Genomic DNA, 14,713 nt, shown 5'->3' on the forward strand with positions numbered 1-14,713 from the left:
AACAAAGTGCCATGATGTGAGGAGCCCAAAACATCCTGAACAGAGTATGTGTCACACTGATTCAATCATCTGACAGGATACCTAGAAATCACATTTTAATTCTTTACCCGAAATGTTTATATGTGTCAGCACGCATCCATTTCCTTTCCCTTTTTGTAATTATATTGTAGCTTCCTAAAACTGAGTTGACTGAAAGCCACATCTACCCAGCACTGGGAGATCTAAGAAGATGGGTGAGGGGCCATCACAGACATCTCCAGATTGAATTCTGAGCTTCTCAGAGTACGGGATGAGCTGGGTGGGGAGAGCAGGAGGAGAGAACCAGCATTCGAACCAGGCTGACTGATTATGAGGCTGGGAAGTTAGAGCGGTGGGGACTTGCAGACACGACCTCAGACATTGGCTGTGGAAGGCAGAACAAGAGTCTGAACAACAGCCCGAGTAACTCACATGGAAAGGGAGCGGGTCAGCAGGTTTGAGGCCAGAGAGAGGCACCTGGAACCCAGGTAATCACACCTGCACATTAATATGACGACCTGAGCCAAGTTGACCAGTGAAGGAGCTGGTGTGGCCCATTAAGGAGACAACTTCATCTCTTCTTTCAGATTAAAAGCTGATCCCAGGGAAGGGCCGCTTAGTGCACTAGGTGAGCACAATTAGGCAAACACTTCAGAGGGGCCTAAAAAGAAGAAGCAAGTCTGAAGGCAGATCCTGGATCCCAGGGTGCGATGGAACACATCAACTGGAAACTGCTGTCAAGTATGCATTCTCTTCCTTCCTCATTTTGGTTGTAGAACTCCTGTTTTATTAATTAATCATTTGGCTGGGGTAGTTGTCCACTTGCTGGCCACACTCTCAATACCTACAGGCTAGTTTACATATGCATGAATTCTGTAAGTCGACTTCGAATTGATGTGAGACAGTCACCAGACCATCACTGATTACAAATAAACCATAATATGTTGGTCCTTCAAATAGAAGGGACATTCAAAAGATACTTAGAATATGTGCATTGTGGGGGAAAAAAGTAACCTTTTCTTTGCACCAAAATTTTAATTCCATTTTTTCACAAAACCAACTCATGCAGTTCAGCTTTTCTGAAAAATGGACGTGACAACAATTTAAATCTTTGCTACAATGTTTAGGAGAAAATGTCACAAGGGAATGGAATTTAGTAATAAGAAAATTCAGTTCTCCAGGAAGGCATTGTGCAACACCGCATTAAGCAGATACCTGGGATGCCCACATCCCATATCCTAGTAGCCTAAGATGAAGCCGTAGAGCTCCTGGCTCCAGTCCTAGCTGTTGGGGCATTTGTAGTTGCATATCAGGAGTGATGTTTATCTCTCCCTCTTTCTACCTTTCAAATCAAAACCAAAAACATCCTGTTCCCTATCTCTGCCTCTCAGTGGCAAACATATTCGTAGCAGCATTTAAAAACTCCTTCTTCTCTGCTTTCGAAAGCCAAACTCATGACTCTTTGCTCTCCAATCTGATCCTTTTCCTTTGCACTTGGCTGCTCTCGCTCTGCCCCAGCCATGCACGCCTGAGTTTACAAGACTGCCTCTCCTTTCCAAGTCGCTTGGCCATAAATGAGGGCGAGTCACTCTCAGATGAAGGCCAGGACCTCAGACAGGCTCAGCCTCCCAGAGCCAAGGGACGGCCTCCCCGCCTTTCCCATTCAGTGAGACTGTCTCCAGAAGAACTTCCTTCAGAAAGCAGTTACACAAAGAAAACATGAACGACTACACTTAAAGTCTTACCAATAAATACAAAACTTTATACTCATAACACAATGCAAAATGTATAGGAAATTAAGTGTAGTTCGTGGGTTTCTCAGTGGTCCTTAGCCATTACACAAACCGGTTTCACCAAACCCTTCTGTATACACACCCCATGTCTACCCCCTCTTTCTTCCTTGCCCTCCCCGCAAACAGGCTTCATCAGAAAACCTTTGCATTTGCTTTATACAGCTGGAAACTAAAATTATTTCCCAGTTCTGAATCTGGGATCTTAAGGTACTAAAGAATTTCGAAACTTGGGTGACCCAAGGTCGCCTGGCTTGCTGTGCAGTGAGCTCTGAGAGCTCCTGCCTCTGAGTACCAGAGAGCCCCCCAAGGGGCCCATCACGTTGGCTGCCCTTCGCTCTCGCTTTTCTTCTCTTGCAAGAGAGCCCTCAAGGACAGGTGAGTGTTCTTCCTCCTGAGGCAAGCAGCAGCAGCCTACACAGGACTTCTCCTGACAGTGGCTTCAAACTGCTAGTCCTCTCGACCTTGACTGGTTCAATGCCCAGGAAGCTTCTGAGACTCTCCTTCTGAGGAAACTTCCAGTTACACAGAGCAAGGCTGCCCATAGCCAACATCAAGTCAAAAGCGATTAGAGGCAGCATCTGTTTTGTTCACATCTACATGGAGTCAGTGTCAGTCTTGGTCATTTCACAGCCTCTGCAGTTCACCTGAATGACGAATGCCCAGGGCTGCCAGGATACCAGGTTGACTGTGTCTTCACACTGGCAAAAGGTGTACTAGCTCCAGTGGGGTACAGCTGTTCCCAGTCATTCCCAACCATTCCAGCAGGGCTCCAAAAATTAATCTTGTTTTGTTTTTTCCCCCTAACTGCTGTTATTTTACTGAGAGAACTTTGAAATATTCAGCTGCAAAACATTCAAGGCAAAAAAAAAAAAATATTTAAAATCTACCAACAGAAGATGCTTTTAGCTGTGTTGGGAAAACATAAAATGGCTGGCTCAGAAGAGAGCTTGCTGCAGCTGGGCACGCTTTAAGAAAGACACCAGATGCCAACATCCGCTGCCCCATAGATTTTTCTCCCTGGTGCTTGCTCTCATCCAGAAAGGGTGTGAGAAATTGAAAATTGCCCATGTGGGAGACCTGGAAAAAGCTCCTGGCTTTCGATTGGCTCAGCCTCGGCCATTGTGGCCATTTGGGAAATGTATCAGTGGATAGAGCCAGAGAATTCTTCATCTTTCCTTGTCTCTGTAACTGTCTTTCAAATAAAAACATTAATTCTTAAAAGATCTACTGTGAAAATGCTAGGGCCCGGCGGCGTGGCCTAGCAGCTAAAGTCCTTGCCTTGAAAGCCCCGGGATCCCATATGGGCGCCGGTTCTAATCCCGGCAGCTCCACTTCCCATCCAGCTCCCTGCTTGTGGCCTGGGAGAGCAGTCGAGGACGGCCCAAAGCTTTGGGACCCTGCACCCGCATGGGAGACCTGGAAGAGGTTCCAGGTCCCGGCATCGGATTGGCGCGTACCGGCCCGTTGCGGCTCACTTGGGGAGTGAAACATCGGATGGAAGATCTTCCTCTCTGTCTCTCCTCCTCTCTGTATATCCGGCTTTCCAATAACAATAAAATCTTTAAAAAAAAAAAAAGAAAATGCTCAAAGGAAGACATTTTTGAAAAGCAGAATGACAGAAAAAAGGGAAGACATCTTCCATGCATCCACTGATTTATTCCCAAAATGGCCACAACAGCTGGTGTTGGGCCAAGCTGAAACCAGGAGCCCAGAACTCCAGCCGAGTGTTCCACGGATGTGGCAGGGATCCAAGGCAGCCATCTTCTGCAACCTTCCCAGGTGCATTTGCAGGGAGCTGAAATGTAAAGTAGAGCACTGGAGACTAGAATCATCGCTCCATGTTAAATGCCAGCATCACAAAATACCAACTTACCTTGCTGCACCACAGTGCTGGTCAGCCCAGACCGTACTTCTATCACACCCTCTCTTTCAATATAACTTGTTCTTTTAACTTGCTCCAGCTGCTATTAACTGACCCATCAAGCAGACCATTTTCCAGAAGTGACCAATTTCTTCAAATACATGACCTTTGCCATAAATTATGTCAGGCATGTTAATAAACATTTCACAGGAAGCAGTTTTGCTGGAAAGCAAAGAATAGATCAGCTAACCGAGTAGAAGTATTTTCTCTTCGAATGTTGCTGAACAAAGATATCTCTTGGGACCAGGATGTCTTTTGAGAATACTCAACTAAGAAAACAGAGTTGTAATTATTCCAAAGAGTTTATAATTTTCTCAAAAGCTTTTATGTTACTTTTGAAAGTAGGACTAAAAAATAACACAGTAGACCTAATTTTAGGCAGTGATCCTTACGTTAGGAAATTATTGAATAAAATTTGATTATGTAGGAAAACAAAAAATAAACCTGGCTACTAAAAGGGCCATTTGATTGGGGATGCCAGTTCATTATGACTTAGCAAATAACCCAAATAGCAGATGATTGCTTCTGTAAAAGTGAACATCTAGTATAACTCAAGGCTTGCTTTTGGTTCTCAGCTTATTGAGCCAATTAAAAGCATTACCTTCCTGTGAACTTTCTAAAAGGATTAGAGATGGAAGTTCAATGGAGCCTGTAAATCTACAGTGTTTGAGAATTCCAGAGATTCGTACCCTGGGAAGAAGCTCAAAGCTAGGCAAAGCTGTATAAACATTCCATATCTAAAGATAAACACTGGGGGATCTTTATAACATTCAGGTTTAGCTTTGGTGTGGGGCTCACTGCAATATGACTCATCAAGGGAAGGCAAAATATGAATGGAAAAGATCAAATCTTCAAGATGAAAAGAATCATCGCTCTCACTAGGAAAGTGTGCAACATTTCTTACAAATCTGTTTAAAAGTCAGTCTGCTAAGACATGAGTGATGGGTTTTCCATGAGAGCTGTTCCTTTTTGAAAGGCCTGCTCTACAACTTGTAGAACTGCTGTCATGGGTTTTATAAATGCATGTTCTAAATTTTCTCTTAGCTAAAGTCAATTTTCATTGAATCCCAGTCTAGCAAGGGCGGGGTGATTAGTATATAATTTGAAAGATTCAGACATTTACATAAACATGTCTTACTGTGAAGGAGGGGGCTTTCTCCACTCTACAGCTAGCGTCGCTGGTTTTGAACACAGAAGCAGGACCTGGCATGACGGCTCAGTTGGTTAACCTTCACCTCTCCCTGAAAAGTGCCGGGATCCTATAGGAGTGCCAGTTTGTGTCCCACATGCTCTACTTCCCATTCTGCTCCCTGCTTGTGGCCTGAGAAAGCAGCAGAAAATGGCCCAAAACCTTGGGACCCTGCACCCACCTGGGAGACTCAGAAGAAGCTCCTGGCTCCTTGCTTTGGATCGGCGCAGCTCTGGGCCATTTTGGCCGCTTGCGGAGTAAACCAATGGACAGAAGATCTTCTTCTCTGTCTCTTCTCCTCTCTGTGTTTCTGAATTTCCAATAAAAATAAATAAATAAATCTGTTTTTAAAAAAGTAGCAGGTTAAGGTACCGCCTGCGACACTGGCATCCCATATGGGTACCTGTTCTGGTCCTGGTTGTTTCACTTCTGATCCAGGACCTGTTCACATTCCTGGGATTGAGGATCTCATTCTATGTATTTCCCTCTGTCTGTAACTCTGACTTTCAAAGAAATAACTGAAAATTAAAAACAACGTAGTGCTGTGTAGCAGTCACGACTCATTCTGGCTAAAGAATGACCAGTGAATTATTTCTCCCCCACCAGCACAGTGGGCACAATCCCAGGCATTTATTCCCCCATTCTTGGTTGCTCATCAGACATCAATACACATGCCTGATGAGCCCCTGCTAGGTGGCTGCACTGTGCTCAGAGCTGGAGAAACTAATACTCTCATGGCACCTGCAAATGCATGAGAGAATTTGTGCCCTAAGCACTTATTTGATGTATACTCGTTGTGCAGCTAAAGTGTGCTCAGAGCTGTCCTGGTGCAGGAGACATACAGCTGAAATTGAGGGAAGGTAGTGTCTGTCCAGGTTGGACATCCACTCTGGAACAATCTAGGAAGATCATGCCCAATAGGCTTGTGTCCAAGTAACATGCCTTGATAATGGGGCTAACAGAATTCTGTGTGTGACAATGTGTAAGAGTTGAACTTTGAACACAAGGAAAAGCTGGCTTGGCAAAGTACAAGGCATTCCAGATGGGAGTAGCTATAGAAGTCAAGAGATAGGTTTTGTAAATGCTGAGACATGGAGGGTGTGAGTAAGGTTGGGCTTGGTGACTGATAGAGGGAGAATGCAGGGAACAAAGAGGTTACATCCACGCTGGATTTTGCAGAGCCTGTGTCCTAACAAATGCACCTGATTTTAGTACTTATTTCACAGATAATGAAACTGAAGCACACCAATTCTAAGAGCTTGCCATGGTGTTCCACAACCCATGAATGACTGCAGAATCAAAGTTCACATTGTAGTCATCAGCCTTTGAATTTGCATTTCAGGGAAAGACCAGTAGTAGTCAAAATTTGTTTAAAAGTACAGAAAACATTTGCATTTCAACAGACTTCTGCTTGGAATTTTTGTTTTTAATTAGTCTTAGCCAAATACATTCTTTTAAAAAAAAAAAACCTTAAGGTCAGGCAACTGTCTCCTTAAACTCCTACTCCAAACATAATCCTTTTGTCTTCTGTAAAAGTGCCAACTGTTATTTTCTATGCCTCCTTCTAGAACTTTTTTATCATTTGTATTGATGTCAATGCACCTATTTTATTTCTAGACATCCAAAAATGGTGGGTTTTTTTCTCATCATTTTAACCCTTAAACCTTCTTTATTTTTCCAGTAGCATATACATTCAAAGTAATCTTGGTCTCCTCTAAATGCAGGCTATAGACTGCTTGTACACAGCCGGGTTTGGCACACAATAAGTGCATAAGAAATGTGGGGCCGGCAGCGTGGCCTAGCTGCTAAAGTCTTCGCCAGGATCCCATATGGGTGCCAGTTCTAATCCCGGCAGCTCCACTTCCCATCCAGCTCCCTGCTTGTGGCCTGGGAAAGCAGTCGAGGACAGCCCAAAGCCTTGGGACCCTGTACCTGTGTGGGAGACCTGGAAGAAGTTCCTGGCTCCTGGCTTCGGATCGGCACAGCACCGGCCATTGCACTCACTTGGGGAGTGAATCATCGGATGGAAGATCTTTGTCTCTCCTCCTCTCTGTATATCTGACTTTCCAATAAAAATAAATACATCTTGAAAAAAAAAGAAAGAAAGAAAGAAATTCTTGCTAGGGAGCGGGGGATTGTTAACAAGGCTTAACGTACTGACTAGGTGCATCGGTGGAGCTAGCCAAGCCAGAGTTCAAATAGTGGTGATCATCACCAGCTGGATCAGAAACCCTCTGATAGATGGCTAGACTGTCTGTCCCATGTCAGGGGATTTTCCGGTAGGTCTTCTAAGAAATTCCTTCATCCTGGTGATGTGGGAAATGAATGAGCAGAAGGTTAATTTAGGATCATTGAGCTGGAAGTTGCAAGTTCCCATGTGTAATTCTATCCTTTACTTGTCAATCAAAATGCCCCCTTTCCCAGGATGCATATATGTCTCAACCGGGACCTGGAAGGAAGACGATATGGAGATTCAACTCCACATGGAATTTATGGAGGTACCGTGAAATTCCTGGGGTGAGAGGCCTAGGCATTCAGAGACACACTGCCTTCCTGCCACCGCCATACAGGAGGCCAGCAGTGGGAGATGGTCATTGGCTTGCTTGTACACTCTGTCCACTGCTACAGACCGTGGTTGGAAGGACAGCTAGAGTCCCTCTTTGCTTTTCTCCCCAACCTCTGTCCTGATGCCCTTTCCTGTCTGTGTGGGACAATCCATGGTTTGTGTGTGCACGGGTGCATGTGTGTATTCCCCTTCCCACTTTTAGAATAAGGGACACGATGTGATAAAGACTATTTATGTCAGCACTAAGAATACTTATCAGAGCCTGCAGTATAAAAATAAATACTCCCTCACCCATGTCACTGGTTCCTTGCTAGAATGGAGGTTAGTGCTGGCATTTCACTAACTTTGCTGAAGACAGCATGATGCGTCCTCTGGCACCTTTCTGCAACAAGCAGGCTCTAACTGAAACAGCACCCGATGCTGGCATGAGGCCTAAGCAGACTTGCTTCTGATGTGGTCCAAGCACAGCCAGAGGCCCCAGGTCGGTTACCCTCAGAAAGCTCAAGAGCAGTCTGGCCCCCCCAGGGATGACAAACCAAATGCTCTTCTTATAGAACCGGCTTTTCCTTGGGATGAACCAAGGTTGTGGAATTAACTTTGCTAAGAGGTCAAGCGCATTACGGCTGAGATCCAGAAGGCTAGGCAGAGGAGCTGGCTGTGCTGGCATTTCCATCAGTTCTGAGATGAGCGTGTAGGGGGCATCGCAGCATTCCAGGCTGGAAGTACTGGGTTGGGAGTTCGGATCTGTTCTCTACACAAGCCAGGAATAGTAGTGGGATGTTTAAGCTGTTAGCTAAATCCAGTCTCCTGGAACACCTTTGGTAATATTTAACAACCCGGAACTGTGAGATAGGTTTGTTAGAAAAGAGCAGATCAGACAAAGACAGAGCCTTAACCTACTAGCTTGAAACGCAGGGTAAAAATGAAGCCCTCTTTTCATTCCCTGAACATTTCCTAAATAGCAGTTATATGCCAGGAACAGGACCACAAACTCAACAAGTGGTGTGGTGGGGACTTCAGGGGCCCATAGGCCACTTTATTTCACCTTTGAAATAGAGACAATCTAGATCTGAAAAAGGAGAACTTAAAACTTTAAAGAGTAGACTTAGTCTCTTCTTCCTGTCCCCTTTTCTGAATTTTAGCCTCCTTAGAAAAGTAGCGAAATCACCATCAGCTGAAACAGAAACAAGCAGCATAATCCTCAAATATCTAGTGTTGGCTGGAGTATTTGGGGAGATGAACTGAGGCTTTAAAAGTTTTCTAAAAGATAGGCAAGTACCCACCACTGTTGGCCGCCTACTCAGTTGACACTGGTGTTTTCAGTAAACAGTGATTGACTCACAAATGTAGGCGCAGACAGATGTCAGAAAAACATTGGTTCCAGCGTTTCAGGCTTATGGTTGGCTGTCCTGACTGTGTGATCTAATCTTGCTAGGAGTCTGATAACCCTTTTTTTTTTCTCCCCCATGAGCTTACCTGTGCCTCTCTAGATCTGACATGAATCTCTCTCCTACCCATTTTTAAAGAGTCAGGTTAGTAACCAGGTGCCAAAACTTGTAAACAAAGAGTAAATAGTGAACTGGAGGAAAAAAACTTTGTTCCATGTAGACTCTTTCCATGGTACTCCTTTTAAATACTGATTAGACCTCATTAGGACGTGGAATGCCCCAGTGTAGACACCCAAGAGCCACCTGGCTCCTGTGGGATCACGCCACCTTCTTGGAAGGTAAAATACCAACGTGGGCATGCACTCTTGCAGAAAACCTATAGTAAGCTTAGGTGAAGCCTATTTTAGGGACTACTTTAAAGCATCCACATTTAAATGTAGATACTTCCTCTTTTTTGACATGTCTTTGAGCTATTTAATGATAGAGGATCATTTTTAAGACTGTGCTGATAAAACTCTATCTGCATTGGTCGGTACACTAGGCACATGACAGTTAAAACAAAAATGAAACCTTCCACATTTCAAGCCAAAAATGAGAAAGGTCCATGTCTTGGCTCCTGCTACGTGTCTGAAAGAATTTATTGGCTGGGGTGATGTGTGCTAGCCTCAGGCACCACTGGTCCAAGAACTGCCAGGGTCCCTCAGAAGCTATTCTTGTTTGCCTTCTTCTTGCTTCCCTCTGCTAGATTGAGTCTCCAGGCTGACACCCACGGTGGGAGGGTAGAGGAGAAGAGCTGGGCCTCCCAGGAATTCTCACAAAGCCAGAATCACCCTAGCTGAACTCTTAGAGTTTCATTCTTATCCCTGATCAATCACTTAAAAAAAAAAGTGTGTGTGTGTGTGGCGGGGAGCTACAAAAGCACACAGCAGCCTGGGGCTCACGCTGCAAGGAGCCCCATCCCAGCCTGGTCAACTGAAACTGAAGATGATAAAATACTATTACCTGCAGAAAAATCCTCCTGAGGTGTTGCCACCTGAAGGGACGAAGGATGTTCCCAGGAACCCATAGAGCAGCTTCTATTACATTGTCTAGAAGACTTAAAACACCCTGCCTCCCTGCTATCTCAGGCCCGACTGGTCTCCCTAACACACCGAGCAGCCATATTGACCACTGTGTGTTCCTGTGGCCGTTATATAAACTGTTGCTTGTTTTCGCTTACCCAGCAAGGAGAACTTCAGAATCTATACTTAGAAGTGTGTTAGAAACTCCCATTGGATGAGAATGCAAAACCTAACAAAATAGTGTCAGCTCCCAATGAATTCCTGGAGGCAGACATCAAACACAAAATGACATGTTACTACCCTACTTTCAAGAGGATCTTAAGAAGTCCTCAAAATGTGAAATAAAAAAGATGAGTTTATTTTGGTGCGACATTTGAAATCCATGCATTTTTTTTTTCATCATCACGAACTCTTTGAAGACACTTGTGTTAGAAGAGAAGCACATAAAAGGTGCTACATAATGATTGTCCCGAATTTTACTGGTAGCAGAGTCAACTATTCCTTCTAAGCTTGCACTATCTTCAGCACCTAGGGGGAAGCTGTAGGAAATGTGACAGCAAAAAAAAAAAAAATGTGTTTGTGGGCCCGGTGCGGTGGCCTAGTGGCTAAAGTCCTCGCCTTGAATGTGCTAGGATCCCACATGGGCACCAGTTCTAATCCCAGCAGCCCTGCTTCCCATCCAGCTCCCTGTGCCTGGGAAAGCTGTTAAAGCTTTGGGACCCTGTACCTGTGTTGGAGACCTGGAAGAGCTCCTGGTTCCTAGCTTTGGATTGGCTCAGCTCCGGCCGTTGCAGTCACTTGGGGAGTGAATCATCCGACGGAAGATCTTTCTCTCTGTCTCTCCTCCTCTCTATATATCTGACTTTGTAATAAAAATAAATAAATCTTTTTAAAAATGTGTTTGTGAGTGACATTTGAGAGTATTACTAATGTGAACTCAAATCAGATGGAGTTTGTCTTATTCTCTAACTAGGAAGAAACTCATGTTAACTAGAAAGGGTGTGGACATTTAAGATTTAAGGGTGATTTTTCTTTGTTGTTGCTTTTTGGTGAGATCAGTTATGAATCTAACACTATGTTTTTTAAAAATCGTGAAAACCTAATCTTTTCCATCAGAACCATGTTACATAAACAGTCTGGATATAGAACCTAAAAATCAAAGTCTAGGACATAACATCATTGTGCCAAAAGGCAGATAGGATTTTGAAATGAGACATGCCAGTGGTTTTCTAAGATGGAAAATGGAGATGACCTTGAAAATATTTTTTTCCAATGAAAATAATGAATGCCTCTGGGAGATAACTGTCAACACATTCTTGGAGGCGGCACAAGCAACAATTTGCAACTGCATCTGCCATGCAAAATGCTGCAGAACTCGCCACCTGTGCCCGAGCAGGTGGGATCAGGTTACTACAGGAGAGTTGTGTCATCAACCAGTATGAAGCACTGCATAGGTCCCTTGCACAAGAATGCTGCTTCCAAATCCTAGAAGAAGTTTGCAATAAAGCAGATAAGAAGAATTTGTTCACAAGTGAAACTTGGAAATATTCCTAAAATGAATTCTGAGTGGTGCTTCTTTCTCTTTGGCTAGAAAAAAATTCTTGACTGGGATAAAATTCATTTTGGGTAGAAGGGAAGTAGATACGGAAGACCGAAGGAGCCTTTGAAAACACGGACTAGTCCTGACTCACTCTCCTTCAAAAAGCAATTATTGAGCACCTACAAACCCCATCATGTTCAAATGTGCAAATGTGAATACAAAGATGAACGTTGCACAACACTTGCCCTTGTTTCACTTGCCCTTGTTCGGGGAGACAAGGGCATAAACAACTGGTTACAGAATTACGTCATATATGCTACGATGGGCTTTTACGAGGTGCTGGAGCAGAGCGCCTTCTGGAGAAGGTCATGTTTAAGTGGAGCCTTCAGAGACGCCTAGTAATTCATTTAGCTGACAAGATCAAGAATGGCTTGTGTAGCACAGAGCATGTCATCAAAACACCGAAAGTGCGTTACATATAGGGAAAGTGCTGTGGAATGCCACAGATGCCTTAAGTGTTTGAGCGTTAGATAGAGACCACAGTCTCCCATTCACTGAAGTCAGGAGCCAAGAACTCCAGCCAAATTACCATGTGGGCAGCAGGGACCCAATCCCTCATCACTTGCGCCATCACTACTGCTTCCTGGGGTCTGGAATCCAGAGCCACATTCTGAATCCAGGTACTGATGTGGGAGGCAGGTGTCTCACCCACTTATCCTCCCTTCTCCATGGCAGGCTTTTGAAATAAGGTAGGAATAGGACCAGGGATGTGTCTCTGTAAAAACAAAACCTTCTGGGAGCATCCCAGGGGATTAAAGTAGGAAGGCCAGTCAAGAGCTGGAGAGCCCGGAAGCAGTGAGGCAAGGCAACGCGGTTGCAGCAATGGGGAAAGGCCAGCTGGTGACAGCAGGAGTGGAAGCACTGCTTCTGAGACAAGCAGTGACTGAAGGAGAGGAAGAGTCAGATTCCCGGGTCATTCTGGCTCTGCAGAGGTGTACTTGACAGAGTCCCATCCTGGGGTTAATACTCTGTTGTCAGTGTAGTCAGGACTGGAATACAGGGATTCTGCTCATCACACGGTCAGTCCTGCTCCCCACTCCTTGTGTGGAGCTAAGGGCTTTATGAGAGTGCCAGCTGTCCATGGGAAATAGAAGAAAGAATGCAGTTTGTTCTTGGAGGGACAGGCAGAGTGATGAGTTTGGTTTTGTAGCACGTGAGTTTTGTGTACCTTTGAGTCATTTGAGATGCAATATCCCATGAGCAGTTGGATGAGAAATCTGTTTTTGAAAGATTTATTGTTCATGTATTTCAAAGGTAGAGTTAAAGAGGGGGGCAGACAGATCTTCCAATCACTGGTTTACTCCCAAAATGGCTGCAATGGCTAAGGCTAGGCAAGGCTCAAGCAAACTTCTTCCAGATCTTCCACATGGATGCAGAAGCCCAAGCCACTGGGCTATTAACTGTTGCTTTTCCCAGGTGCATTAGCAGGGAGCTGGAGAGGAAGCAGAGCGTCCAGGACAGGAGCCAGTGGCTGTAAAGGAGGTTGGCATTACGGGTGCTGCAGACTTTACCTGATAGATTACAACACTGGTCCCTGAATGTAAATTCTAAGGATGGCATGGGCTAGAAACGCAGAGGTGGGACATTGGTGCCAAGGCTGACAAGTAGAACTTTGGATGTGGGTGACAGCGTATAAAGGGAAAGAAGGCATAGAGCCTTCTAGATGATGAAGGAGTTAGAGAAGGACAAGAGTCACAGAAGAGGGGACATCAGAGTCCTGTGAGAATTTGTGTCCTGGAAGCGAGGGAGCAACGTATCTAGAACAAGGTGAATGTTCACCCACAGCAGCTGCTCCAGTGAGATTAGTCTAGATCACGTGGGAAAACTGCAGGTGTCTGGCAATTGGAAGCACACTGCGCAGTTACGAGACCAATGGTGGGATGGAAGCCACAGTGAGGGGATCTGCAGGGAGCACAGGTGTAGATTACCTTTGCAAGGTCCCAGGTTACCATGTTAAAGGGAGGAATGGAGTCAGGGGTACCCGGGATAAAGGCACAGTTTCAGCTGTTTTTACTTAAACCAGCAGCAGATTTGTATGTGTGAGAGTATTGCTCTTAGGAGATTCGAGAAGGGTGTACAGAAGACAGTGTGGGCATGGATGCAGACACACAATGATAGAGATTGAGGGCAAAATGAATGAGTGCAGTACCCCCCTGTGTGCACACTCGTGCAAGATTTAAAAACCCTCTTTCTCAGTAATGCTAAGTAAGAACCACCAGATTTGTGCAAAGTGCTGTGGGCTGAACAACCCGTTTTGTGCAAGGGCAGAGGCTCCACCAGCAACCAGGAGCAGAGCAGCGAGCAGGCCTGAGCTGCGGTGAGAACAGAGGCCCATGTCAGGGGACAAAAGAGAGCCCTTGAAGATCCTAGCAATTTGCACAGATGGAAGACGGTCATATGAAACTTCGGCCCCTGGTGCTAAAAGCTCAATCTGCAGAAAAGAAGCTGGGCTTTTAACCATCTCCTTCCACTGTGTTCCACTGTAGTATCAGACCTTCAGAACAGCACTGGCTCTCTCATTGGGGTTGCTCGTCAACAGAGCACCAGGGGCACTAGGAGAGGCAAGATCTGCCCCCATCCAGTCCCCCTGCAATCCCGCATGTACACATTTGGTGAATAATTAATGCTTCCCCAAGACCTGAGGCTCCTGCCTCCCCCACACTGCTGGAGGTGTATAAAGCCATAAAGCGGCCGGCTCTGTGGTCTAATGATTAAACTTCCCCAGACTGATTTCCTTGCAGCTAAGTTATAAACTGGCTAGCCAGCGACACCCCTCCCTTCCCCCACAACCCCAAGACACTGGAAAACAAACAAAATCTGGGGACAGGACTAACAATGGTCCTTCCCGACCGCAGGCGCCTTGGATGCGAGCGGAACTGAAGAAAGCTTACTGTTGGTGAATGTTCCTTGGCCAAGGGTGTTAGAATCGGGCTTCATTGACAGAAGGGGCAGCGGAATGCCTTCCCCAACCTGTCTTCTCTCTCTCTACCCTGCGGGAGCTGCGGGAGTTACTGTTTACCCGTATCTCCCCTGCGGGTCGCTACCGCAATGTTAAGAGCGTGCTTTGCTGGAGACGGTGGGAAACCCAGCTTGGTGGCCGCGTCAGCCCTTCCACCATGAGCCGGAAAAGGGGATAGCTGATGACGGTGCCCTTTGAGAAGTGTACTTGAACTAAAG

Source organism: Ochotona princeps, chromosome 25, assembly GCF_030435755.1.
Source record: "Ochotona princeps isolate mOchPri1 chromosome 25, mOchPri1.hap1, whole genome shotgun sequence".
Classification (NCBI taxonomy): Eukaryota; Metazoa; Chordata; class Mammalia; order Lagomorpha; family Ochotonidae; genus Ochotona; species Ochotona princeps.